The sequence below is a fragment of the Schistocerca cancellata genome, chromosome 7 (assembly GCF_023864275.1).
Source record: "Schistocerca cancellata isolate TAMUIC-IGC-003103 chromosome 7, iqSchCanc2.1, whole genome shotgun sequence".
Taxonomy (NCBI): domain Eukaryota; kingdom Metazoa; phylum Arthropoda; class Insecta; order Orthoptera; family Acrididae; genus Schistocerca; species Schistocerca cancellata.
This window is the reverse complement of record NC_064632.1, coordinates 587,364,325-587,392,116: the sequence shown is the minus strand read 5'-3', so window position 1 is coordinate 587,392,116 and position 27,792 is coordinate 587,364,325.

Here is a 27,792-nt window from a genome sequence, read left to right as displayed (position 1 = left end):
AACAGCTCGTGCATTCCAATTGTTGACAAGAGTAATATACAGAAGAATGGAAAAGAACATTGAGAATGTGTTAGATGATGATCGCTTAGGCAGTTCGAACGTTATGGTTGATAATGAAAGCAAGAATAAAGGAAAATCAAAACGCTGTCGTAGTATTTGACTAACTGGAAAAGCGTTAGACAATGTGAATGGTGCAAGATGTTCGAAATTCTCAAATAGAGGTAAACTATATGGAAAGACGGGTGAAACACAACATGTGCAAGAGCCAAGAGGGAACAGTACGAGTGAAGGACCAAGAACGAACGCACAGATGTAATCTTTCGCCCCTAGTGTTCAATCAGTACATCGAATAAACAGTGACGAAAATAAAAGAAAGGTTCAAGTGTGGGATTAAGATGAAAAAATATCAATGGTAAGATTGGCTGTTACATTTCTAGCAGCAGTGAAAGTGAAGAAGAATTACAAGATTTATTGAGAGGAATGAACAGCCTAATGAGTACATAATGTGGACTGAGGGTAAATCTAAGAATGACGAAGGTAGTGGGCAGAAGCATAAATGAGAACAGAGAGGAACTTAAGATCAAAACTGGAGATCACGAAGTACGAAGTTAAGAAATTATGCTACCTAGCAGCAAAATAACCAATGACGGACGGAGCAAGGAGAGTACCAAAAACAGACTCACACTGGCAAAAAGGGCACTTCTGGCCAAGAGAAGTGTAATAGTATCAAACATGGGCTTTTATTTGAGGAAGAAATTCTTGAGAATGTACGTTTGGAGCACAGCATAGTTTGTAGCGAGACATGGCCTATGCAAAAATCACAACAGAAGAGAATCAAAGCATTTGAGATGTGGTGCTACAGGCGAATGTTGAAAATTACGTGGACTGATAAGGTAAGGAATGCAGAAGTTCTGCTCAGAATCGGCGAGGAAACTAATATAAGGAAAAGAACTGACAAGAAAAAGGAACAGGATGGTAGGACTTCTGTTAAGAGATCAGGGAATGACTTCCACGGTACTAGAGGGAGCTGCAGACTGTAAAAGTTGTAGAGGAATACATCCAGCAGGTTACGAGAACGTGGGTTGCAAGTGCTACTCTGAGACGAACAGGCTGGTACAGCAGAGGAATTCGTGGGAGCCTGAACTGCAGACCCTGCTCCCGACTCCGGCACAGCCTGCTCCATCCTGCCACTGCAGACCCCTTCAGCCAGCAGGACAATGCCTGGACCGATGCAGCACGCCACAGGACTGCCGGCTGCTTCCACTGTGGCCTCGACGCTGACCACCAGATGATTTCATCTGTTCCACTTGACAGGGCAGTCTCATTTTTCCTGTCTCTGTGTCTCAGGAAAGCTCGAAGCGGCTCTCCTGCAATCCACGCGCTCCCAATCGCAATTACACCGCCTCACACACACAGGGGCGACCGACTGTAATACTTTTACAAGAAGTAGCATTAAATTTTACAGTAAACACATTTTTAAGAGAGAGACCAAATGTGGAGCTTACCCCATGCCACCCCCCCCCCCCCCCCCCTCATGAACCATGGACCTTGCCGTTGGTGGGGAGGCTTGCGTGCCTCAGCGATACAGATTGCCGTACCGTAGGTACAACCACAACGGAGGGGTATCTGTTGAGAGGCCACACAAACGTGTGGTTCCTGAAGAGGGGCAGCAGCCTTTTCAGTAGTTTCAGGGGCAACAGTCTGGATGATTGACTGATCTGGCCTTGCAACAATAACCAAAACGGCCTTGCTGTGCTGGTACTGCGAACGGCTGAAAGCAAGGGGAAACTACGGCCGTAATTTTTCCCGAGGGCATGCAGCTTTACTGTATGATTAAATGATGATGGCGTCCTCTTGGGTAAAATATTCCGGAGGTAAAATAGTCCCCCATTCGGATCTCCGGGCGGGGACTACTCAAGAGGATGTCGTTATCAGGACAAAGAAAACTGGCGTTCTACGGATCGGAGCGTGGAATGTCAGATCCCTTAATCGGGCAGGTAGGTTAGAAAATTTAAAAAGGGAAATGGATAGGTTAAAGTTAGATATAGTGGGAATTAGTGAAGTTCGGTGGCAGGAGGAACAAGACTTCTGGTCAGGTGACTACAGGGTTATAAACACAAAGTCAAATAGGGGTAATGCAGGAGTAGGTTTAATAATGAATAGGAAAATAGGAATGCGGGTAAGCTACTACAAACAGCATAGTGAACGCATTATTGTGGCCAAGATAGATACGAAGCCCACGCCTACTACAGTAGTACAAGTGTATATGCCAACTAGCTCTGCAGATGACGAAGAAATGTATGATGAAATAAAAGAAATTATTCAGATAGTGAAGGGAGACGAAAATTTAATAGTCATGGGTGACTGGAATTCGAGTGTAGGAAAAGGGAGAGAAGGAAACGTAGTAGGTGAATGTGGATTGGGGCTAAGAAATGAAAGAGGAAGCCGCCTGGTAGAATTTTGCACAGAGCACAACTTAATCATAGCTAACACTTGGTTTAAGAATCATGATAGAAGGTTGTATACATGGAAGAACCCTGGAGATACTAAAAGGTATCAGATAGATTATATAATCGTAAGACAGAGATTTAGGAACCAGGTTTTAAATTGTAAGACATTTACAGGGGCAGATGTGGACTCTGACCACAATCTATTGGTTATGACCTGTAGATTAAAACTGAAGAAACTGCAAAAAGGTGGGAATTTAAGGAGATGGGACCTGGATAAACTGAAAGAACCAGAGGTTGTACAGAGTTTCAGGGAGAGCATAAGGGAACAATTGACAGGAATGGGGGAAAGAAATACAGTAGAAGAAGAATGGGTAGCTTTGAGGGATGAAGTAGTGAAGGCAGCAGAGGATCAAGTAGGTAAAAAGAAGAGGGCTAGTAGAAATCCTTGGGTAACAGAAGAAATATTGAATTTAATTGATGAAAGGAGAAAATATAAAAATGCAGTAAATGAAGCAGACAAAAAGGAATACAAACGTCTCAAAAATGAGATCGACAGGAAGTGCAGAATGGCTAAGCAGGGATGGCTAGAGGACAAATGTAAGGATGTAGAGGCTTATCCCACTAGGGGTAAGATAGATACTGCCAACAGGAAAATTAAAGAGACCTTTGGAGAGAAGAGAACCACTTGTATGAACATCAAGAGCTCAGATGGAAATCCAGTTCTAAGCAAAGAAGGGAAAGCAGAAAGGTGGAAGGAGTATATAGAGGGTCTATACAAGGGCGATGTACTTGAGGACAATATTATGGAAATGGAAGAGGATGTAGATGAAGATGAAATGGGAGGTACGATACTGCGTGAAGAGTTTGACAGAGCACTGAAAGACCTGAGTCGAAACAAGGCCCCCGGAGTAGACAACATTCCATTGGAATTACTGACGGCCTTGGGAGAGCCAGTCCTGTCAAAACTCTACCATCTGGTGAGCAAGGTGTATGAAACAGGCAAAATACCCTTAGACTTCAAGAAGAATATAATAATTCCAATCCCAAAGAAAGCAGGTGTTGACAGATGTGAAAATTACCGAACAATCAGTTTAATAAGCCACAGCTGCAAAGTACTAACACGAATTCTTTACAGACGAATGGAAAAACTAGTAGAAGCTGACCTCGGGGAAGATCAGTTTGGATTCCGTAGAAATACTGGAACACGTGAGGCAATACTGACCTTACGACTTATCTTAGAAGAAAGATTAAGGAAAGGCAAACCTACGTTTCTAGCATTTGTAGACTTAGAGAAGGCTTTTGACAATGTTGACTGGAATACTCTCTTTCAAATTTTAAAGGTGGCAGGGGTAAAATACAGGGAGCGAAGGGCTGTTTACAATTTGTACAGAAGCCAGATGGCAGTTATGAGAGTCGAGGGGCATGAGAGGGAAGCAGCGGTTGGGAAGGGAGTGAGACAGGGTTGTAGCCTCTCCCCAATGTTATTCAATCTGTATATTGAGCAAGCAGTAAAGGAAACAAAAGAAAAATTCGGAGTAGGTATTAAAATCCATGGAGAAGAAATAAAAACTTTGAGGTTCGCCGATGACATTGTAATCCTGTCAGAGACAGCAAAGGACTTGGAAGAGCAGTTGAACGGAATGGATGGTGTCTTGAAGGGAGGATATAAGATGAACATCAACAAAAGCAAAACGAGGATAATGGAATGTAGTCGAATTAAGTCGGGTGATGCTGAGGGTATTAGATTAGGAAATGAGACACTTAAAGTAGTAAAGGAGTTTTGCTATTTGGGGAACAAAATAACTGATGATGGTCGAAGTAGAGAGGATATAAAATGTAGACTGGCAATGCCAAGGAAAGCGTTTCTGAAGAAGAGAAATTTGTTAACATCGAGTATAGATTTAAGTGTCAGGAAGTCATTTCTGAAAGTATTTGTATGGAGTGTAGCCATGTATGGAAGTGAAACATGGACGGTAAATAGTTTGGACAAGAAGAGAATAGAAGCTTTTGAAATGTGGTGCTACAGAACAATGCTGAAGATTAGATGGGTAGATCACATAACTAATGAGGAAGTATTGAATAGGATTGGGGAGAAGAGAAGTTTGTGGCACAACTTGACCAGAAGAAGGGATCGGTTGGTAGGACATGTTCTGAGGCATCAAGGGATCACCAATTTAGTATTGGAGGGCAGCGTGGAGGGTAAAAATCGTAGAGGGAGACCAAGAGTTGAATACACCAAGCAGATTCAGAAGGATGTAGGTTGCAGTAGGTACTGGGAGATGAAGAAGCTTGCACAGGATAGAGTAGCATGGAGAGCTGCATCAAACCAGTCTCAGGACTGAAGACAACAACAACAACAACCCCATGGTTGTCACCTGCTACTGCAAAGTACAGCTGGAGTGTTTTATGGGGTGTTATACACTTACATGGAGAAATCTTCTGACGCACGAAAGTATTATCTGTCGCTCTCTGCAAAGAAACAATCATACTTCTGCTTTCTAAATAGCAAACCACTCAGGCAGCTTCGCTAAGACTTTACAGTAAGCCAAAAATGCCTCTGGCTGCAATGCACTCGTCACTACAGATGTTGACTTGACGGTTGGCAACGAACCCTCCTCTGTGACGAGTCTCGCTTCAATCAGGACTACAGCGTCTTAGTGTACTGTGGTCGTGGTCAACGTGAACGGTGACTCTTTGCATGGGCTATCCACAGTGATACTGGATGTGTACATGACGTGGTAGTCTAAGTTGCCACTCGGTGTCATTGGTGGTGACAGCTTCTCGGATCTGCTGGTATTCTAGGGATGCTGTAGACGTCGGTGTTCTCCTTAACGAGTCGTACTCCAACAGGATAATGGTCGTCGATATCTGAGCCGTGTGCGGCTCGTGTTCATGCCGTTTATTGCTTGTCATCTTGTCTTTACCATTCTCTCGCCTCGTTTTTTATTCAGTTTACTGGCGTCAGTAAGTTATTGGCTTGCCTGCCCGTGAGTGGCAACAGCAGCGCTTATCGATAAGAGCACTGTCGTATTATCTTTGGAGTGACCGCGACACACACGACTTCACTGTGAACGACCTTTGTTGGTCATTAGGGCGGTCGTATCACCGGACGACGTGCATTTGGTCGCCGACCGCTTCTGGGTTCTCTGTGTGTGTCAATTTGTGAGTCGTTCTTGTTGTTCACAGTGACTGGTTTTAGTATTGTTTGAGTTGTTTGTGGAAGTGTTTCCAGGGAACCGTGTGTGGCTTGTGGTTTGACGAAGCAGTTATTTTAATGCTGGCTGCGTGCTACTGAGTTGGTTGGGACGGAGCAACAAGCAAGTCTCCGCGGCGAGAGGCCAGGCACACACTGTCGGATTGTGAGGCACTAACTGCGAGAGTCCATTGCCCACCGAACCTGGACACTGAAGTTGAGTGATCAGTTAATCTGTTACGAAACCTCAACTATTGTGACATCTCTTCGTTCATTTGCGGGTTGTTGTTCCCTTGGCTGTTCGGGCTAGCAGCAACGTATGATGTGTTGGAGTCGGCAAAATCTTGCAGCCGTCTTCCTATCTTATGACTAATTATTCATTTGACTGTTACTTATCAGTGGAGTGCACAAGCGGTATTTTCTGCCATGTGGCCGTTAACGCTCCAGTTACATGCCCTGGTCGTTAGCGTAGGTTTTCCGCCAGTGTGCCTTTTCCTCGTCGTGTTGTTGCTGTCCAGCATGACGTGTAGTTCGACAGTCTTTCAAGTTGTTTGGTTCATATTTGCTTAGGGTGGTTATTGCTCCCCCGGTTGTTTTTAGACGCCAATTTCTGGAGGCGAAGTGATGTTCGCATTCTCGTCCTTGGCCGATATTCTCCATCGTTGTGCCGTTAATCGGACGGAAGGGAATTAATTAAATAGTTGGTAGGTCCTTGGGCCGTCTCTAGTTTCGATTGCCATCCAGTTACCTAACTTTAACTCTTCGCTGCATGTCCCACCTCACCTTACGTTGGAGCTTCCTTCCCAGGTCGTCCCTTGGAACACTTCTGAGTACCACTTGCTCTGTTTGTTTTAAATCGTGATTTTCATTTTAGTTGAAGTATTGTGTGAGTCCTTTGGCCGTGTATTAATTCAGTTTCTTTTAAATTTTACATTAAGGCCTTCAGCCGTGTTAAATTAAGATATTGAGCATTGATTGTTTAAAAAAAAAGTGTTCTTAGAAATTGTTCTATATGAAACTGTTTGCAATCCAGGTCCTAAGCCGTTAGTTGTTCCATGTGTTACGTGTGGCCTTCAGCCAAGGATTTGCACGAACCCCTTAATAAGGCCTTCAGCTGTGTGTTTTCTCTAAGGTAAAATTTTTATAGGGAGCAAGGTGATTATTCTAAATTATTTATCTGACTTGTTGTTCAGGCCTTCAGCCGTTGTTTCAGATTTGTTTGTGGCCTTCAGCCGTGCAATAAGTTAATCAGGCTTCGGCCGTTCTGTTGTAAGTTTAAAACGAAATTTTCTTGCTTTAAAAAAATTGTTCATTAATGTGCCTTCATTATAGTTGTCCTTCAGACGTGTAGGTAGGCCTTCAGCCATTAATTGTTTTCATTGCATGTTTTTCTTAAAAAATTTATCTTCTATTTTTAATTGCTTTTAATTTCTAAGCAGGGTCTCCAGCCACTCTTGTCTTTGCTGTGTAGTTTTTGGCCTTCAGCCCAGAAAGCATAAGTTTTCTTAAACTAAGCCTTCAGCCGTATTGTTTAATTGTGGTCCTTTAAGCCAATGTGTAAATAAGTGGTTCGTAGAAAAATAAAGTTGTGTGTTCGATTGTGCAACTCACAGTAACTGTTTACGGCCCCATCGACAACCTTAACCTCAACTTTATCCTGTGCGCTGTCTGACTGCCTACCAATCAGGTTTCAATATCTTATTGGTACTTGGACGACAGTGCGCTTTACTAATACATTACAGAAGAGCTACACGTGAAAATGCGATTTTTGAGGGGATCGTATCTCGGATTCTATTGATCACAGAAATAACGGGTCAAGTGTTTCGGATAGCTCTTGGCCTAGTGACGTTTCGTATACTAACTGCAAGAACAGACGCACTGCAGCTATCTTACAGTACTGGATTAAAATTTAAATGGAACACATCAGTTGCTACTTTTGTATTAGCTGCGCCCTACGGGGGACATTAGGCGTCTTATGAAAGCATCATTTGTTCATGGGCAGTTCTTAAGGAAACTCCGAAAAACCATGACTTTCAGGTACCAATACTACCAGTATGCGGATGGCATCTTCTACATCTGTTCGTACCAAGCAGTCGATATTTTTGCCATATGTTCTTAAGATCATCTTTTTGAAAAATCTCAAAAGTTTCATCGATATAATTATCTGTTACCGAAATCCAGACTCTCAAAGTTACCGTACCTGTGCATGTAAAATTTGCAGGTAATATCAGATAGGAGGGGTAAACGTAACTTTAACTGACGTAGTGAACACTTGGCAAGAGTTCTAAAGTCATCCCAATGATTCTGAGGTTACCAAACTATGTTTTTGCTCAGCATTTTTCAGCAATAAAACTCTGACGCGCTGTCTGTGTATAATGGGCACTTCGCGCTTACACAAATATGCCGAAAGTTGTACGGCACTGACGAAAGATGGGCTTAAAGGGGTCTTGACATACCTGAAAAGAATTCAAAATATCTGGCAAAAATTATGTGGAAGCGGAAGACTGCAAATTCAGTAAAATGTTTCCAGTAACATTTTTACTCTTTTGAGATACAAATCATAAGCCGGCTGTCTTGCTCTGAATTGCCTTCGATGAGCAAAGCATCCAGAAAAAAATAAAAAACAAGCGATTTTGTGTTAACCTTATATTGCGTGTACTTCTTCCTTGTTTATATGCGTCAAAGTATATGAATATGTAGAAGTTTATAAAAAAACTGTCAAAACCTTACTGACCAATAGAATTCGTTGTATATAAGTAGCACACCGTGCTTTATCGGGGAAAGAGCGGGGAAAGAAGGGAACCAGAGGGAAAGTGCTGCTGTCGGAGAACAAAAGAGGCGAATATGTTGCTGCGTCCATTCTCACTCGGCCTTCCTCACCAAAAAAATTTGGCAAGCGGGCATATTCACGCCTTTTGTTCTGAAAGAGAGCAGCAGAGAGACAGCGAAATTGGAAGAGAGGGGAGACGGTGCCAGTGGGAGAGCAACGAAAAGGAGACGTGATGATGGGGGAGAGAAAGTGACAGTGAAAGAGAAAGAGAGCTGCATGAAGGCAGCAGCAGTGGGAGCCAACGAGAGATGAGGCACTGAAAGACAGTGACAGTAAAAGGAGAGAAATGGATGGAGGTATAAGCAGAAAACCCCATGGCTTCGCTCAGCTCAAAATGTTCCGGAGTTTCAAGTTCCCCGATCGGATCTCCGGGGGGGAACCAGGTTGAGAGGAGCTTCACGAAGAGTAAGATGGTGCAAAGAGAAGCACTGCATAGGAACACGGAATGTAAGATCCATGTATCAAGGAAAACAAGACATAGTGAAAAGAGAAATGGAGAAAATTAACATCGACATATTGGGAATAAGTGAAATGAGGTGGACTGGCATGGGAGAATTTGCTTCGGATGGCCATATGGTGTATTATTCTGGGCACGATAACAACAGAAGTGATGGAGTATCCTTCATAGTTGGTGATAAAGTGAGAAAAGCTGTAATGGGATGCAAATATAAAAATGATAGAATGATGTCCATCCGACTTCAAGGTCAGCCCCTCAACATCAAAGTAATTCAAGTTTATGCACCAACAACCGATGATGATGATGATGATTATTAGTGTTTTAGGGCGCACAACAGCGAGGTTATCAGCGCCCGTTCCCAAAAGTTCAATTCAGAGCCGAATTGTGAGAGAATTGGTATTGTTTAAATTGCAAGATTGGACACAGCACATCAAAACAGGGAGATAAAACTAAAAATAAAATAGCAGTACCGATGCTGAAAAAGAAATTATTGACCAGTTCTATGGGGATTTACAAGAATTACTATTGTCAACACCAAAAAAGGATATCGTCTTCATAGTTGGAGATTGGAATGCAAAAGTGGGAAATGAAGCTGTAGAAGGTATAACAGGGAAATATGGTCTTGGTACAACAAATGAAGCTGGACAGAGACTCCTAGAATTCTGACAAGAAAATTCATTGATAATTACTAATACACTGTTTCAACTACCAAAACGACGCTTATATACCTGGACTTCGCCAGATGGCCAACACCGGAACCAAATTGATTACATACTGTGTAATCAGAGGTGGAAGAGCGCGGTTCAGTCAGCTACAACAAGACCTGGGGCTGACTGCGGATCAGATCATGAGCTCCTGACTGCAAAATTTCGGCTGAAACTTCAGAATGTAGCAAAAAGTATCCCAACTTGCAGATACGACCTTAGCTCTATACCCTCCGACTATGCTGTAGAGGTACAAAACAGATTTAATGTATTACAGCTGGAGGAAAAAAGTTCGCAAGAGATGTGAACAGAAGTAGCTAATACGGTCAAGGAGGCCGCAGAGAAACACATTCCCAAGAAAAGGAACAGTAAGAAGGCTAGATGGATGTCAGTTGAGGCACTGCAAGTTGCAGAAGAACGAAGGAAAGCAAAAATCAAGGGAGATAGATCAGCTATGTTTGAATTAAATAAAGATTTTCAGAAATTAGCTAGAAGAGATAAAAATATATTCTTTAATGAACAGTGCAAGGAAGTTGAAGATAGTAACGGAATGAGGAAGACAAGAGATCTTTATAAGAAAATTAGAGAAATTAAAGGAAAATTCTAGGCAAAAATTGGAATGATAAAAGATAGAAACGGGAAAGATCTGAGTGAAGCAGAGGGTGTTAAGGAAAGATGGGCAGAATATGTAGAAGACCTATACAAGAAAGAACTGCATCATGACAGGGCTCCTACTGCTGATGTTAATGTTAATTTAGAACTATAGCCAGATATTTTGGAGAGCGAAATCCAGTGGTCCCTTGAAAATATGGCTGATAACAAAACCAGTGGACATGATGAAATACCAGCAGAATTGTTTAAAGTCACTGGAAAGGATGAAGTGAAAGTGCTGCACTCAATATGTCAAAAAATATGGATCACGCAGCAGTGGCCAGAAGACTGTAAAAGATCAGTATTCATCCCCATTCCAAAGAAGAAAAGTTCTAAAGAATGCTCAGATTACCGAACAATCGCACTTATTTCACATGCTAGCGAAGTTATGTTGAAAACCTTACAAGATAGACTTCGCCAATATCTAGATCGAGAGCTACCAGAAGAACAAGCTGGATTTAGGAAAAAAAGAAGAACTAGAGATCAAATTGCTAACATTCGGTGGATTGTGGAAAAAGCGAGAGAATTCAAAATGGTTCAAATGGCTCTGAGCACTATGGGACTTAACATCTATGGTCATCAGTCCCCTAGAACTTAGAACTACTTAAACCTAACTAACCTAAGGACAGCACACAACACCCAGCCGTCACGAGGTAAAGAAAATCCCTGACCCCGCCGGGAATCGAACCCGGGAACCCGGGCCTGGGAAGCGAGAACGCTACCGCACGACCACGAGATGCGGGCTAGAGAATTCCAGAAAGATGTGTACCTCTGCTTTATTGACTACGCCAAAGCCTTTGACTGCGTCGATCTCAACAAATTATGGAACGTACTGAAAAACATGGGTGTACCAGATCACCTCATTCATCTGATACGGAGTTTATACCTTGACCAAGAAGCCACGGTGAGAACTATGTATGGAACAACGAAATGGATAAAGATTCAGAAAGGGGTCCGGCAAGGCTGCATACTGTCACCGTACTTATTCAATCTGTATGCAGAACATGTTAAGAGGAATGCGAGGCTAGATGAAGGAGAAACAGGAGTTAAAATAGCTGGAATAAATGTAAACAACCTCAGGTACGCGGATGATACGATCCTGTTGGCAGAAAGTGAAGAAGAATTGAGAACACTCTTGCTGAACGAAAGTGAAAAGGCCGGTCTTATGCTGAATGTGAAGAAAACGAAAATTATGGCAACTGCACCTACCAATTCGTGGGATGTAGCAGGAGAAACCATGGAGGTAGTGACCACATTCAGTTATCTCGGTTCCCAGATCTCTGCTGATGGCGACTGCAGCCATGAAATCCGGAGACGCCTGTTGCTCGGTAGACAGGCGATGTCAAACCTTGACAAGGTTATAAGGTCCAGAGATATAACACTAGCAACAAAGATCCGTATTGTGAGGGCTATGGTCTTTCCAGTTGTGATATATGGATGTGAGACCTGGACCATTAGAAAGGCTGAACGGCGAAAAATTGACTCCTTCGAATTGTGGTGTTGGAGGAAACTTCTTAGAGTTCCATGGACTGCAAAGAGAACCAACAGATCAATATTGGAGCAAATTAAACCAGATTTCTCCCTGGAAGATCTAATGTTAAAACAAAAGCTGACCTACTTCGGACACACAATGCGAAGGCATGCCTCGCTGGAAAAAACATTAATGCTGGGGAAGATTGAAGGAACTAGAAGAAGAGGACGTCAGAGGATGAGATGGATCGATGGCATCACAGAAGCAATGTGTTCCAACCTGAAAGGTCTACGGGAGAAAGTGCAAGACAGGGAAAAGTGGCGTGATTTGGTTCATGGGATCACGAAGAGTCGGAACCGACTAAACGAATATATATATATATATATATATATATATATATATATATATATATATATATATATATATATATATAAGCAGCGGAGAGGAAATGAGAGAGGAGACAGTGGAATCGGAAAATACATATACGCGGAGACCATGCATAGGCTTTTGGTGGGGGGGACTGTATACACCCTTTCTGACCGGTGGTGAACTTTAACTCGTAGGTATAATAAGGAAGTGTACATTATGAACTGATATTTTAAACTTGTAAGTAAGTAAGTAAGTTGGATCCCCCAGAATTTCTGAGCTACCGAGGTATGGTGGACACAGTTGGCAATGGTAAAGGGAGACAAAAAGGCTTAACTACAATGACAGACTGGGTAGAACGATTTAGAATGTCCGGTGTTAAAAGAGCGCAAATATGTCCGCATGCCAAATTTTTTGGTGAGGTGGGAGGAATGAAGACCGAGGCAGCTAGTTCCCTACTTTTCACTCAGCAACATATTCACTTTTTTGAGCTCCGACAGCACTATTTTATCGCTGGTAATAAATGACTGATAAATTCTGTTTTGATGGCAAATATTGCTTCTGTACTGTCTCGCCTTTCACATGTCGTGTTATCCGTTATATATGTTCGAGATTTTGTTGGAAACGGGCTAGTTGGTGACAATAGTTTCTTAGGCAGTACAACAAACCTTTAAACTATAATGTCAGCCATTTCCAATGCAATTTCGCAGGTTGCTATCCAAGACGGTAGGGAGATATAGGGAGGTGGTTTTTTTTTCTGAGAACGTCATGTGTGTTACAACTTGCACACCGCTCACACACCTATCAGCCCCTCTCCCTATAGAACGATGACGGAGTATCGTGTTGCGTCCTTGACCCTTGAGCATTATCGACGCTTGCGGCACAGTCAAACACGCACGCTGAAACAACCGCTGTCACGCGATTCCCAAACGCGGCGCTCCCCGCATTATTTCGCAGCATGACAAATCTCCGTTAGCACTGGTCAGCAGTGACGTCAGTGAGTCAGAGACGCGGAGCTCATATTGGCAGGATTTCGGCAATGAACCGGTAGTAGTAGGAATAACAGCAAAGTGAAACAAAGATACGTCGAACTCAGTACGTTTGTAACATCTAAGTAAAAGTTCGTTCATTAGACTGACGTGCATGTTTGTCCCAGAGATGTAGTTGCCTTCTTCTTTTCCCTCTTTAACTCTAAAACTGTCTGGTATGTTCTCTCCCAGGTGGCTCTTTTTCGATTGTAGGTGTTTTTACACGTGCTTTTTTGACGTCGTGCAAAACATCCCAGACTGATCTTTCTCTCTTCTATTTACCCATATTTTTTCGTCTAAGATTTACAGTACCGAGAATGTGCGGGAATACAGACGGACAATAGCGACCTCTTTTGCAGTGTGTAACTGCAACCAGCCCAAGCAGGTAATGCTCATTCCGTCTTCCATGCGACACCGTTAGTCGACGGAAAGCGCCGTTTGAAACAAAATTATATTTCGCTTGCCAGTTCCATAGAGCGACAGCACCGCCTCGCAGCAGTGCTGCCCCAGTCGCTGCTGGAGTACTACACTCCTGGAAATTGAAATAAGAACACCGTGAATTCATTGTCCCAGGAAGGGGAAACTTTATTGACACATTCCTGGGGTCAGATACATCACATGATCACACTGACAGAACCACAGGCACATAGACACAGGCAACAGAGCATGCACAATGTCGGCACTAGTACAGTGTATATCCACCTTTCGCAGCAATGCAGGCTGCTATTCTCCCATGGAGACGATCGTAGAGATGCTGGATGTAGTCCTGTGGAACGGCTTGCCATGCCATTTCCACCTGGCGCCTCAGTTGGACCAGCGTTCGTGCTGGACGTGCAGACCGCGTGAGACGACGCTTCATCCAGTCCCAAACATGCTCAATGGGGGACAGATCCGGAGATCTTGCTGGCCAGGGTAGTTGACTTACACCTTCTAGAGCACGTTGGGTGGCACGGGATACATGCGGACGTGCATTGTCCTGTTGGAACAGCAAGTTCCCTTGCCGGTCTAGGAATGGTAGAACGATGGGTTCGATGACGGTTTGGATGTACCGTGCACTATTCAGTGTCCCCTCGACGATCACCAGTGGTGTACGGCCAGTGTAGGAGATCGCTCCCCACACCATGATGCCGGGTGTTGGCCCTGTGGGCCTCGGTCGTATGCAGTCCTGATTGTGGCGCTCACCTGCACGGCGCCAAACACGCATACGACCATCATTGGCACCAAGGCAGAAGCGACTCTCATCGCTGAAGACGACACGTCTCCATTCGTCCCTCCATTCACGCCTGTCGCGACACCACTGGAGGCGGGCTGCACGATGTTGGGGCGTGAGCGGAAGACGGCCTAACGGTGTGCGGGACCGTAGCCCAGCTTCATGGAGGCGGTTGCGAATGGTCCTCGCCGATACCCCAGGAGCAACAGTGTCCCTAATTTGCTGGGAAGTGGCGGTGCGGTCCCCTACGGCACTGCGTAGGATCCTACGGTGTTGGCGTGTATCTGTGCGTCGCTGCGGTCCGGTCCCAGGTCGACGGGCACGTGCATCTTCCGCCGACCACTGGCGACAACATCGATGTACTGTGGAGACCTCACGCCCCACGTGTTGAGCAATTCGGCGGTACGTCCACCCGGCCTCCCGCATGCCCACTATACGCCCTCGCTCAAAGTCCGTCAACTGCACATACGGTTCACGTCCACGCTGTCGCGGCATGCTACCAGTGTTAAAGACTGCGATGGAGCTCCGTATGCCACGGCAAACTGGCTGACACTGACGGCGGCGGTGCACAAATGCTGCGCAGCTAGCGCCATTCGACGGCCAACACCGCGGTTCCTGGTGTGTCCGCTGTGCCGTGCGTGTGATCATTGCTTGTACAGCCCTCTCGCAGTGTCCGGAGCAAGTATGGTGGGTCTGACACACCGGTGTCAATGTGTTCTTTTTTCCATTTCCAGGAGAGTATTTACCCATATTTTTTCGTCTAAGATTTACAGTACCGAGAATGTGCGGGAATACAGACGGACAATAGCGACCTCTTTTGCAGTGTGTAACTGCAACCAGCCCAAGCAGGTAATGCTCATTCCGCCTTCCATGCGACACTGTTAGTCGACGGAAAGCGCCGTTTGAAACAAAATTACATTTCGCTTGCCAATTCCATAGAGCGACAGCACCGCCTCGCAGCAGTGCTGCCCCAGTCGCTGCTGGAATACTAGTTATTCTTCGTGTAAAACAAATATCGCGCTACACTATTTAGGGATCCCTCTATCAAATGGGAATATAAAACTCTCCTTTAAAAATGTATTGCATCTCCCCGGTTCCCATAACTCCTGAAGATAGAGGTTGACTGTCGATGTTGTATCACAGACACAGTCCCTTTGACTGTTCCGAGATGTCACTAAACCCGCCCAAAGACGTAAACAACCATGCATGAGCAGCGCCTATTAGACGGAGGGCGTCCGACAGCCGATCAGTTCCAGTCATTCCTCCAGGAAGGTGGTACACGGCTCGTGTTGTCTGTAGTTCAACCGTGCCTAGACGGTCAATACCGCGGTTCGATCGCGCCGGCATTGTTACTTTGTGCCAGGAAGCACTCTCAACAAGAGTAGTGTCCAGGCGTCTCCGAGTGAAGGAAAGCGATGTTGTTCGGAGATGTAGGAGATAGAGACAGGAGCTGTGGATGAGATGCCTCGCTCAGGCCGACCAAAGGCTACTACTGCAATGGATGACCGCTATCTACGGATTATGGCTCGGAGGAAACCTGACAGCGACGCCGCCATATTGAATAATGCTTTTCGTGCAGCCACAGGGCCGGCCGCTGTGGCCGACCAGTTCTAGGCGCTTCAGTCCGGAACCACGCGGCTGCTACGGTCGCAGATTCGAATCCTGCTTCGGGCATGGATGTGTGTGATGTCCTTAGGTTAGCTAGGTTTAAGTAGTTATAAGTCTAAGGGACTGATGACCTCAGAAGTTAAGTCCCATAGTGGTTAGAGCCATTTGAACCATTTTTTTGAGCAGCCACAGGACGTCGCATTACGACTCAAACTGTGTGCAATAGGCTGCATGATGCGCCACTTCACTCCCGACAGGGGGACTCTGTTGGTTGTGCTGTTGTTTTCACTGATCGAGTCGTCAAGTTACGGCTTCCTGCAGCGTTTACCATCTTTGATGCCGAATTGTTTGCAATCTTGCGGGCATTGGAGCGGATGAGATGTGTTCCCAGTCTTAAGTTTCTCATCTGTTCTGACTCCCTGAGTGCCCTTCAGACCATGCAACACTTGTACCCAGCGGATACGGTCGTCCAGAACATCCATGATGCCCTACTCCACCTGCAACGGCAGGGGAAGGAGGTTTCTTTCTGCTGGTTGCCGGGGCACGTGGGAATTAGGGGAAACGAACTGGCGGATGTGGCTGCCAAAGATGCATGTTCCCTCCGTCACGTTGTCGAATGTGCCGTCCCCCTCCATGCTGTTACCTCCCTTTTGCGTTTTCGTGTTATGCGTCAATGGGAAGAGGAGTGGCTGGCAGTCGGTGAAAATAAGCTGCGTCTGGTCAAGGCCACCGCGCGGCCATGGCGTACGTCCTACCAGTCATGCAGGCGGGATGAGGTTCTCCTCACTCGCCTCCGCATCGGGCACAGTCCCTTAACGCACGGTTTTTTTACTCCGGCGGGAGGACCCCCCAATCTGCAGTGCTTGTGGCGTCCAGATTACGGTCCGCCACATTTTACTTGACTGTCCTTTATTCTCTGACCAGAGGGCGGTGGTTTCCTTGCCACCGGATTTGCCCTCTATTTTGCAAGACGACGCAACGACTGTGGTTAAAGTCTTACGGTTTTGTGTCCTGTCCAATTTGTTGCCTCGGATTTTAGGGAGAGGATTTTAATGTGCTGCTGGGTGACTGGCTCACCCAGGCTTTAGGTAAGAGGTCCGCCAGTCACGATTACCTACTTGTTTCACTTCGATTTGTGTTCTCTTTTCCTTGTGTTTCCTTTCCTCTCTTAGTGCGTTTCTTCTCCTCTTCTTTTGCCTCTGTATGTGAGGATTTGAAACTGCGTCAGGTCTGTGTCTTTTAGCCGTTCTCCTTGTTTGGTGTCCGTCTTCGTCCCTTCACTGCATGTGTTCCTGTTTCTATGCGTTTGGGCGCTGATGACCACGCTGTTTAGCGCCCGAAAACCTCAAACCACACACACACACACTCCCGACGTCCATGGTGAGGTCCAGTTTTGCAACCACGACGGCCTGCAGCGCGGTACACATGGACCCAACAACATGCCGAATGGACTTCTCAGGATTGGCATCACGTTCTCTTCACCGATGAGTGTCGCATATGCCTTCAACCAGACAACCGTCTGAGACATGTTTGGAGGCAACGCGGTCAGGCTGGACGTCCCATCCACACTGTCCAACGAGTGCAGCAAGGTGGAGGTTCCCTTCTGTTTTGGGGTGGCATTATGTGGGGCTGACGTACGCTGCTGGTGGTCATGGAAGGCGCCGTAACGGCTGTACGATACGTGAATGCCATCCTCCGACCAATAGTGCAACCATATCAGCAGTATATTGGCGAGGCATTCGTCTTCATGGACGACAATTTGCGCCCCTATCGTTGACATCTTGTGAATGACTTCCTTCAGGGTAACGACATCGCTCGACTGGAGTGGCCAGCACGTTCTCCAGAGGTCTATCGAGGGGATCTGCGCCGAATGGCCGTTGAGGAGTGGGACAAACTGGACCAATAGTGCCTTGATGAAATTGTGGATAGTGTGCCACGACGAATACAGGCATGCATTAATGCAAGAGGACATGCTACTGGGTAATAGAGGTACCGGTGTGTACAGCAGTCTGGACCACCACCTCTGAAGGTCTCGCTGTATGGTGGTACAACATGCTGTGTGTGGTTTTCATGAGCAATAAAAAGGGCGGAAACGATGTTTATGTTGATCTGCTTTCCAATTTTCTGTACAGGTTTCGGAACTCTCGGAACCGAGGTGAAGCAAAACTTTTTTTTATATGTGTAATTTCGTCTACAACGGGAAACAAACCGATGTTTTCAATCAACAATGGGCGTCACGTGAAAGACATGATAAAGAGTATTGGTTTGGGCTACACACTGCAAAGACGACGTTGCAAATATCTGCTGAAACGCCAGAGAAAATAGGCCTGGCGACTCTTAGGAAGGACACCCAGTATATAATCTCAACTTTTAGCTGGCCAGCTGAAACCTGACGTTATATGCTGGGATTATGATCCAGGAGAGTGCTGGTGCCCCTCAGGGACTGGTGGTTTGGACTTTGGTGTCGGGAGGGGGGGGGGGGAGCAGTAAATGCAGGATATGACGAAACAGGGTGGAAACTGTCCACAGACTGCTAGAAGACATGCGTTTCTGCTAAGTGAAGGCTGACGAAATCATTTTCAGATTAGGTTTCTTGGTTGCACATCACGCCAGAGTATAGTAGTATTGGACGGAGTATCGTTTCGTATTGATTGTATGGCTGGGAAACCACTGCTGTCAAAAAGAACAACCAAGAGTTTAGGAGGGTCGTCTAAAGTACAAAATCCCTTAAAGTCAACGTGTGGAATATCATAGGGGAAGGTACACGGCAGATGTAGGAACTGATCTGCCTGTGAATTCTTTGCGTTTTGTTCTACTTTTGTGTGAAATTGAAGAATTAGATTAAGTGAAATGTTTTGCACCTTGTGGATTATCCCACGCATGGGAAATCGAAGGAGGAAAGGTAGTGCCTGTTAGTACTGAGAACTTTAGCCCTGACGAAGTACGTCCATCATGTGGCACCCTGCAGCTAATTTAGAAATATGAAGACGAACTGGTCAGGGATTCTACATGAAATAACTGATAGCCTCTCAGTTGACTGCACTAAAGGAGAAAATAGTGCATTTGGATGGTCGGGATAATGGGGACACGAAGAAGCTATTAGAAGAATACACAGGGTTATTCAGTCTGGAAGTTAGCCTGTGGTTGCGTGTGAGTTTCCCTAAATGGCGAGCATATTAGGGCCAGAATGAGGCTGTGATGCATACCACCCATGAGGCCGCGCGTCATTTACAAGCAAGGAAACGCGCTGAATAAATTTGGCCCCAATGCAACCCTTCTTGAGTCGGATAAACTTCACATAAATTTAATTAAGAGTCTGTTCATCATTTCCCCTTCAAAAAGAATCACTCGTACAAATGCAAGAGAATTGGGTAGTTCACCATAGAAATTCTGACCCAGAGTAATACAATGAGATTTATTGGCGCAGAGATACATGAGCTTGAAATTCAAATATGAGCTGTATGTGAATCATAAGAGCCGTGAGTTATTGACAATTCTATGGACAAAAATAGGTAGAGGCACTGGCAAAATAGAACAGGTAACCTATCCGAACAATCTCGTGCGAAACTCAGTTTGCCCTTTTCTCACATGATGTACTGCGAACTACACTCCTGGAAATGGAAAAAAGAACACATTGACACCGGTGTGTCGGACCCACCATACTTGCTCCGGACACTGCGAGAGGGCTGCACAAGCAATAATCACACGCACGGCACAGCGGACACACCAGGAACCGCGGTGTTGGCCGTCGAATGGCGCTAGCTGCGCAGCATTTGTGCACCGCCGCCGTCAGTGTCAGCCAGTTTGCCGTGGCATACGGAGCTCCATCGCAGTCTTTAACACTGGTAGCATGCCGCGACAGCGTGGACGTGAACCGTATGTGCAGTTGACGGACTTTGAGCGAGGGCGTATAGTGGGCGTGCGGGAGGCCGGGTGGACGTACCGCCGAATTGCTCAACACGTGGGGCGTGAGGTCTCCACAGTACATCGATGTTGTCGCCAGTGGTCGGCGGAAGATGCACGTGCCCGTCGACCTGGGACCGGGCCGCAGCGACGCACGGATGCACGCCAAGACCGTAGGATCCTACGCAGTGCCGTAGGGGACCGCACCGCCACTTCCCAGCAAGTTAGGGACACTGTTGCTCCTGGGGTATCGGCGAGGACCATTCGCAACCGTCTCCATGAAGCTGGGCTACGGTCCCGCACACCGTTAGGCCGTCTTCCGCTCACGCCCCAACATCGTGCAGCCCGCCTCCAGTGGTGTCGCGACAGGCGTGAATGGAGGGACGAATGGAGACGTGTCGTCTTCAGCGATGAGAGTCGCTTCTGCCTTGGTGCCAATGATGGTCGTATGCGTGTTTGGCGCCGTGCAGGTGAGCGCCACAATCAGGACTGCATACGACCGAGGCACACAGGGCCAACACCCGGCATCATGATGTGGGGAGCGATCTCCTACACTGGCCGTACACCACTGGTGATCGTCGAGGGGACACTGAATAGTGCACGGTACATCCAAACCGTCATCGAACCCATCGTTCTACCATTCCTAGACCGGCAAGGGAACTTGCTGTTCCAACAGGACAATGCACGTCCGCATGTATCCCATGCCACCCAACGTGCTGTAGAAGGTGTAAGTCAACTACCCTGGCCAGCAAGATCTCCGGATCTGTCCCCCATTGAGCATGTTTGGGACTGGATGAAGCGTCGTCTCACGCGGTCTGCACGTCCAGCACGAACGCTGGTCCAGCTGAGGCGCCAGGTGGAAATGGCATGGCAAGCCGTTCCACAGGACTACATCCAGCATCCCTACGATCGTCTCCATGGGAGAATAGCAGCCTGCATTGCTGCGAAAGGTGGATATACACTGTACTAGTGCCGACATTGTGCATGCTCTGTTGCCTGTGTCTATGTGCCTGTGGTTCTGTCAGTGTGATCATGTGATGTATCTGACCCCAGGAATGTGTCAATAAAGTTTCCCCTTCCTGGGACAATGAATTCACGGTGTTCTTATTTCAATTTCCAGGAGTGTATGTATGAAGGGCAACAGATGGATTCCATATTTCTAGATTTCCGGAAAGGATTTGACATGGCGCCCCGTTGTAGGCTGTTAACGAAGGTACGAGCAAAGGACTACGTTCACAAATACGTGGGTGGGGGCTCGAAGACTTCTTAAGCAACATAACACAGTATGTGGTCCTCGACGGCGAGTGTTCGTCAGGGACAAGGGTATCGCCAGGAGCGACCCAGGGAAGTGAGGTAGGATCCATATACGAGGGTTGGAACTTAAATAATGGTAACTATCTATTCACAACCGATACAAAAGAGTTACATGTTTGCACCGGTTACTGTCCTTCAAAGTAGTCACCAGCGTTGTGTAAAACCCGTTGCCAGCGATGTGGAAGGCGTGGTATACCGTTAGCAGAGCCTGTTCTGCTGATGGTGCGAATAGAGCGGATGCCACGAACTGGTTCCTTCATCTTCGGAATCAAATCAAAGTCACAAGGTCTCAAGTCCGGGAAGTATGGTGGATGGTACAGCACTTCCCAGTCCCATCGACCGAACAGAGCAGCCACAGCTTGCGCTGTATGCGCCCGCGCGTTGTCGTGCAAAATGATGGGTGGGTTGCGCAGAAAGTGTCGGCGCTTCTTTCGCAAAGCTGGCCGCAGGTGATGCTCCAAAAACGAACATAGTACTGTGCATTGACGGTCTGTCGTGGAGGAACGTAATGCGTTAGGATAATGCGTAATCACCATACTGGGGCTCTGGCGCACTTTCGACTTTTGCGGCGACCCTTAATGACACCATTCGCTGATTGGCGTTTCACTTTTGGCTTGTACGATGTGGCCCATGTCTCATCCAGTGTTACGATACGGCGTAAGATAGCCTCTCCTTCGCGCTCATAGCGCTCCAAGTGCGTCTGACCAGCGTCATAGCGCATCAATTTCTGCATTTACGTCAAGTCATGCGGAACCCATCGTGATGCAATTTTTCACATGCCCAGACGAAGCACACTCGCATGCGCTAAGCAGGTGTCGTGGGCGAGCTCACGAATCGTATAGCGTCGATGACTGTCCACTAACGCGGCAACAGCATGTACTACTTCTTCGGCGAATCTAGGACGATCTGCCCGATGCATGTCTGCCACAGTTTGCCGATCTTCGTTGAAGGATTTTACCCAACGTGGCACTCTTCTGTACGGCAATGCCGATTCCCCGCACGCCTCTTGAAGACCTTGGTAACACTGTCGTGCTCTGTCACATTCAATCTTGATCCAACTCCGCTGTTCGTGCTTCGAAAACCTAGTGACAGGCCCCTTTGCGTACACCCCCATGGTGTGTTCCTCGCCCTTGCCTTTGGCTCGACTTGGCACAGGGCCCGAAGGACTCAGTCCCTCCAGAGGCCTTCCGCCGCCGCTTTTCTTCTATCCTGGCCACGTATCAGGGCTCTGGCATTGTTTACACTGACGGTTCGATAGTTGCTGGTCGTGTCGGGTATGCATTAACTCTAGGGGACCATTTCGAACAACGTTCGTTGCTGGATGGCTGCAGCGTTTACACTGCTGAGCTGGTCGCCATCTTTCGTGTCCTAGAGTATATCCGCTCTTGCTCAGGTGAGTCCTTCGTTATCTGTAGCGATTCCCTGAGCGGTTTACGAGCTCTCGACCAGTGTTTTCCTCGTTCTCGTCTGGTGATGGCTATCCATGAGTCCCTGCATACTCTCGCGCGTTGCGGCCGCTCTGTGGTCTTTGTGTGGACCCCCGGTCATGTCGGTATCCCGGGCAATGAACATGTTGACCGCCTGGCGAAAGAGGCCACGAGACAACCGTCTCTGGATGTTGGCCTCCCAGAGACTGATTTGCGGGCAGTCCTCCGCCGAAAAGTTTTTGCGTTTTGGGACGCTGAATGGCGCGATCGGATCACGCCCAATAAACTCCGTGCCGTTAAGGAGACGACGACTGTGTGGCGGTACTCCATGCGAGCCAACCGCAGGGACTCAGTCGTCCTTTGTCGGCTCCGCATTGGCCACTCCCGGCTGACTTACAGTTATTTACTGCGCCGGGAGGACCCTCCTGTATGTCGCTGCGGGCTGGCTTTGACAGTGGCCCACATTTTGTTGGCCTGCCCCCTTTTAGCTGTGGTCAGGCAGACATTTGCGCTGCCTGATACGCTCCCTGCCCTTTTATCTGATGACCCTGTTATGGCTGACTTAGTTTTACGTTTTATTCGGTCAGGGGGTTTTTATTCTTTAATCTGAGTGTTTCTGTTTTATTTTCTTGTTTTGTGTTGATTCTGAACTTTGGCCTACGCTTTTAAACTAAGTTTTTAATGTGTTTTCGGTGGTTGGCTTTTTTTTTTTTGTTCCTATGGTCGGCCAACCACCGTCACACTCCGTGTGATTTTATTTCGTTTTGTCCGGTCCTTGTCTATTTTTGTTTTGTTCTCTGTCGTCTGTCTCCTATTTTGTTGAACTTTTTTTTTTAATTCTCTGTGGCTATTTTTAGAATTTTGGAAAAAGGGACCGATGACCTCTGCAGTTTGGTCCCTTTAATCCTTAAACCAACCAACCAACCGTTACGTTAGACTGCTCGCTCACAAGTGACTGAGTTTCCTTCGTTTGCGCGCACGCCAGTGACGGAGGTAAGGTAGGTATGTCAACAACGTGTGCTATCAGCGAAAACAGTAGATTCCATTGCATATTTTCTCCTCAGTAGTGTTGACACTATTTAAGTTCCAACCTACGTATATGTATACATTGTTTGCTGATAATGCTGTGGTGTTTGGGAAGGTTCCGAAGCTGAGTGACGGTAGGACGATGCAAGACGACTTAGGCAAAATTTCCACATGGTGTGATGAATGGCAGCTAGCTCTAAACGTAGAAGAATGGAAGTTAATGCGGATGAATACGGAAAAGAAAACCGTAATTTTCGGATACAGCATTTGTAAGTTCCTGCTAGACACAGCAACGTCATTTAAATATCTGGGCGTAACGTTGCAAAGCTATATAAAGGGGAACGAGCATTTGAGGACTATGGCAGGGGAGGCGAATAGCCGACTTCGGTTTATTGGGAGAATTCTAGGAAGGCGTGGTTCATCTGCAAAGAAGAACGCATACAGGACGCTGGTGCGACCTATTCTTGAGTACTGCTCGAGTGGTTGGTATCCTTACCAAGTCGAATTAAAGGGAGACGTCGCAGCAACTCAGAGGCAGCCTGTTAGATTTGTTACTGGGACGTTAGAACAACAGGCAAGTGTTATGGACGTGCTTTGGGCAATAAAATGGGAATCCCTGGAGGGAAGACGACCTTATTTTCGAGGAATGCTATTGAGAAAATTTAGAGAACCGGCATTTGAAGCTGACTGCCGAACGATTCTGTTACCTCCAACATACGAGGGCAGTTCAATAAGTAATGCAACACATTTTTTTCTGAAACAGGGGTTGTTTTATTCAGCATTGAAATACACCAGGTTATTCCCCAATCTTTTAGCTACACAACACTATTTTTCAACGTAATCTCCATTCAATGCTACGGCCTTACGCCACCTTGAAATGAGGGCCTGTATGCCTGCACGGTACCATTCCACTGGTCGATGTCGGAGCCAACGTCGTACTACATCAATAACTTCTTCATCATCCGCGTAGTGCCTCCCACGGATTGCGTCCTTCATTGGGCCAAACATATGGAAATCCGACGGTGCGAGATCGGAGCTGTAGGGTGCATGAGGAAGAACAGTCCACTGAAGTTTTGTGAGCTCCTCTCGGGTGCGAAGACTTGTGTGAGGGCTTGCGTTGTCATGAAGAAGGAGAAGTTCGTTCAGATTTTTGTGCCTACGAACACGCTGAAGTCGTTTCTTCAATTTCTGAAGAGTAGCACAATACACTTCAGAGTTGATCGTTTGACCATGGGGAAGGACATCGAACAGAATAACCCCTTCAGCGTCCAAGAAGACTGTAACCGTGACTTTACCGGCTGAGGGTATGGCTTTAAACTTCTTCTTGGTAGGGGAGTGGGTGTGGCGCCACTCCATTGATTGCCGTTTTGTTTCAGGTTCGAAGTGATGAACCCATGTTTCATCGCCTGTAACAATCTTTGACAAGAAATTGTCACCCTCAGCCACATGACGAGCAAGCAATTCCGCACAGATGGTTCTCCTTTGCTCTTTATGGTGTTCGGTTAGACAACGAGGGACCCAGCGGGAACAAACCTTTGAATATCCCAACTGGTGAACAATTGTGACAGCACTACCAACAGAGATGTCAAGTTGAGCACTGAGTTGTTTGATGGTGATCCGTCGATCATCTCGAACGAGTGTGTTCGCACGCTCCGCCATTGCAGGAGTCACAGCTGTGCACGGCCGGCCCGCACGCGGGAGATCAGACAGTCTTGCTTGACCTTGCGGCGATGATGACACACGCTTTGCCCAACGACTCACCGTGCTTTTGTCCACTGTCAGATCACCGTAGACATTCTGCAAGCGCCTATGAATATCTGAGATGCCCTGGTTTTCCTCCAAAAGAAACTCGATCACTGCCCGTTGTTTGCAACGCACATCCGTTACAGACGCCATTTTAACAGCTCCGTACAGCGCTGCCACCTGTCGGAAGTCAATGAAACTATACGAGACGAAGCGGAAATGTTTGAAAATATTCCACAAGAAATTTCTGGTTTTTTCAACCAAAATTGGCCGAGAAAAAAATGTGTTGCATTACTTATTGAACTGCCCTCGTACATAGATCAGATATGGGAAATAGGATCTTTCGGAGGCACACAGGCAGTCGTTTTACCCTCGCCCTGTTTGCGAGTGGAACAGAGAAGGAAACGACTAGTGGTATGGGTACCTCCGCCACGCGTGGTACCATGGATTACGGAGGATCGATGTAGATGTAGAATCCGTTACCAGGCACCTATATATGACCTGTGGCGCAATAAGATTCAAATTAATTGTAACCGCAGTTAACGCGTCAGAGGTCGAACACTTTGCCACTCTACTGCTGATGAAAGGAAAGTGGTCCTAAGTGCATCCACTATGAAGACAAGGCTACTGCGCTGGTACGTGAAATCGATTAACGGATTCCGTGTTAGCCGGAGCAGCGTATATTACCACAAATGACAAATTTCCGCGTGAGGACGGCAACTGCTGTTCTTGGACAGGTGCACTGCGATCAGGCAGATGGCGTCCGAGATAGGCTTCTCCAAACTCGACGCAAAACTCTATTTGTCCAGTGACCGGACAGCTAAGACTCCAACAGACTACTCCCGGACAAAGCAGAGAAGAGGAAGTAAGGACCGATCCCTGCGACAGTCGGGACAGCTCTCTCTCTTATGTTCCCTCCGCCATGGCTATGCCACAGCTTCTGATCCATTGCGCCAGTGACCAGCCAGTCGTCGCTCAACAACACTTTTTCCGTCAGTCGTGTCAATTAAACAGATACGACAAATCCCCCCCCCCCTACAAAATTTCATCACCATAGCCAGTGACAGCTCTTACCAACAGCCTCCATGGTGATTTTAATCACAAGCTGACTTAAGTCAACCTCCAATCACAGCTACTGTGAAATGTCCGCATGGGCAGCTCTCAGGGATGAGACACCAATTAACTATTATAATTACGTGGTCCGAAAGAGACACCGACGCGGCACACCCCCCGTCGAGATGGAAGCCCCAGCAGACAATGCCATAGACCGCCTGTCAAAACACGGCACTTTGGACATCAGCGTTCGCTCTCGTAAAGGGGTTTCTGGGACGTCCGCTAGTCGTTAATTGCTAACATCAGAAGGCGTCTTAGGCGTCCATCCTCTTGCCGGTGACCTGCCACCCCCCTCCCCGCAGTCTACTCAACCGCTGGGCGGGCGCGAATATTGTGTAGGCCGACCGCCAACCGTATTCCTGGGAATCAATCAGCATTCTCCTTTCGTTAGCTACATTCACTACATTCAAAGTTGGCAGCTGAAACTAGCATGGCACTCTCTAGGTGCGAGGAGAAATTATATAAAAAATGATAGCCAACATCCACGGAAATTATTTCCCTTATTATATCGGTACCGATCACCGATTTGCATAACGAAGTATGACCATCGCTTATTAAAGGCAATTTGGATCTACACAGGATCGAACATAATATTGAAAGATGGACTGGCGTGATGGGTCTTACTACCATGTGTGGGAGGGCCAGCAGACCTGCATATCACATTTACCCCCACTCACATTAAATTTTTGTGCCATATGTGCCTCACTTAGGAAAAAAAATTGTAATGTGGATCAATGCAAAGGAAAATATGCGTAACTTAAAGTTTCAAGGCAAACCTGATGGGACTGAAGGGCCAAAAAAAGAAATAAAGAAATAAATCAATTTTGCCAGCTCTCTGTCAGCAAAGGAGTCTAGGTTTACGGGCAACACAGACCAATCCTCTGCGTGACCCACAGGCATCCACACACTCTTAAACAGAAATATTTTCGAATTGGGTCTTGGTTTTCCACATCAACATCGTCAAATATGAAGACGGTGTTTGGCTTTGCTTTTTCAGGTGGGGTGGGGGGGGGGGGAATATCACCGCTTTCACTGAATATTGTGTATGTAACACCATTTACACCTCGCAGTATCTCCTGTAATAGCTGATACTTGGGCTGAAACAGTGAAACATGTGTTAGCAGCGTCATGAGGACGTTAGTCTTGCCACAATTGGATGGACCTACAATAATTGCTTGTATATTATCAAGAAGGAGAATTCCATTCTTCTTCTTCTTCAGGTCTTCTTTTTCATCTTAACAGGAACCTTCACTGACAACAAAGTTCTTGTGATAAGGATGTCTCACCAACCCTGCCAT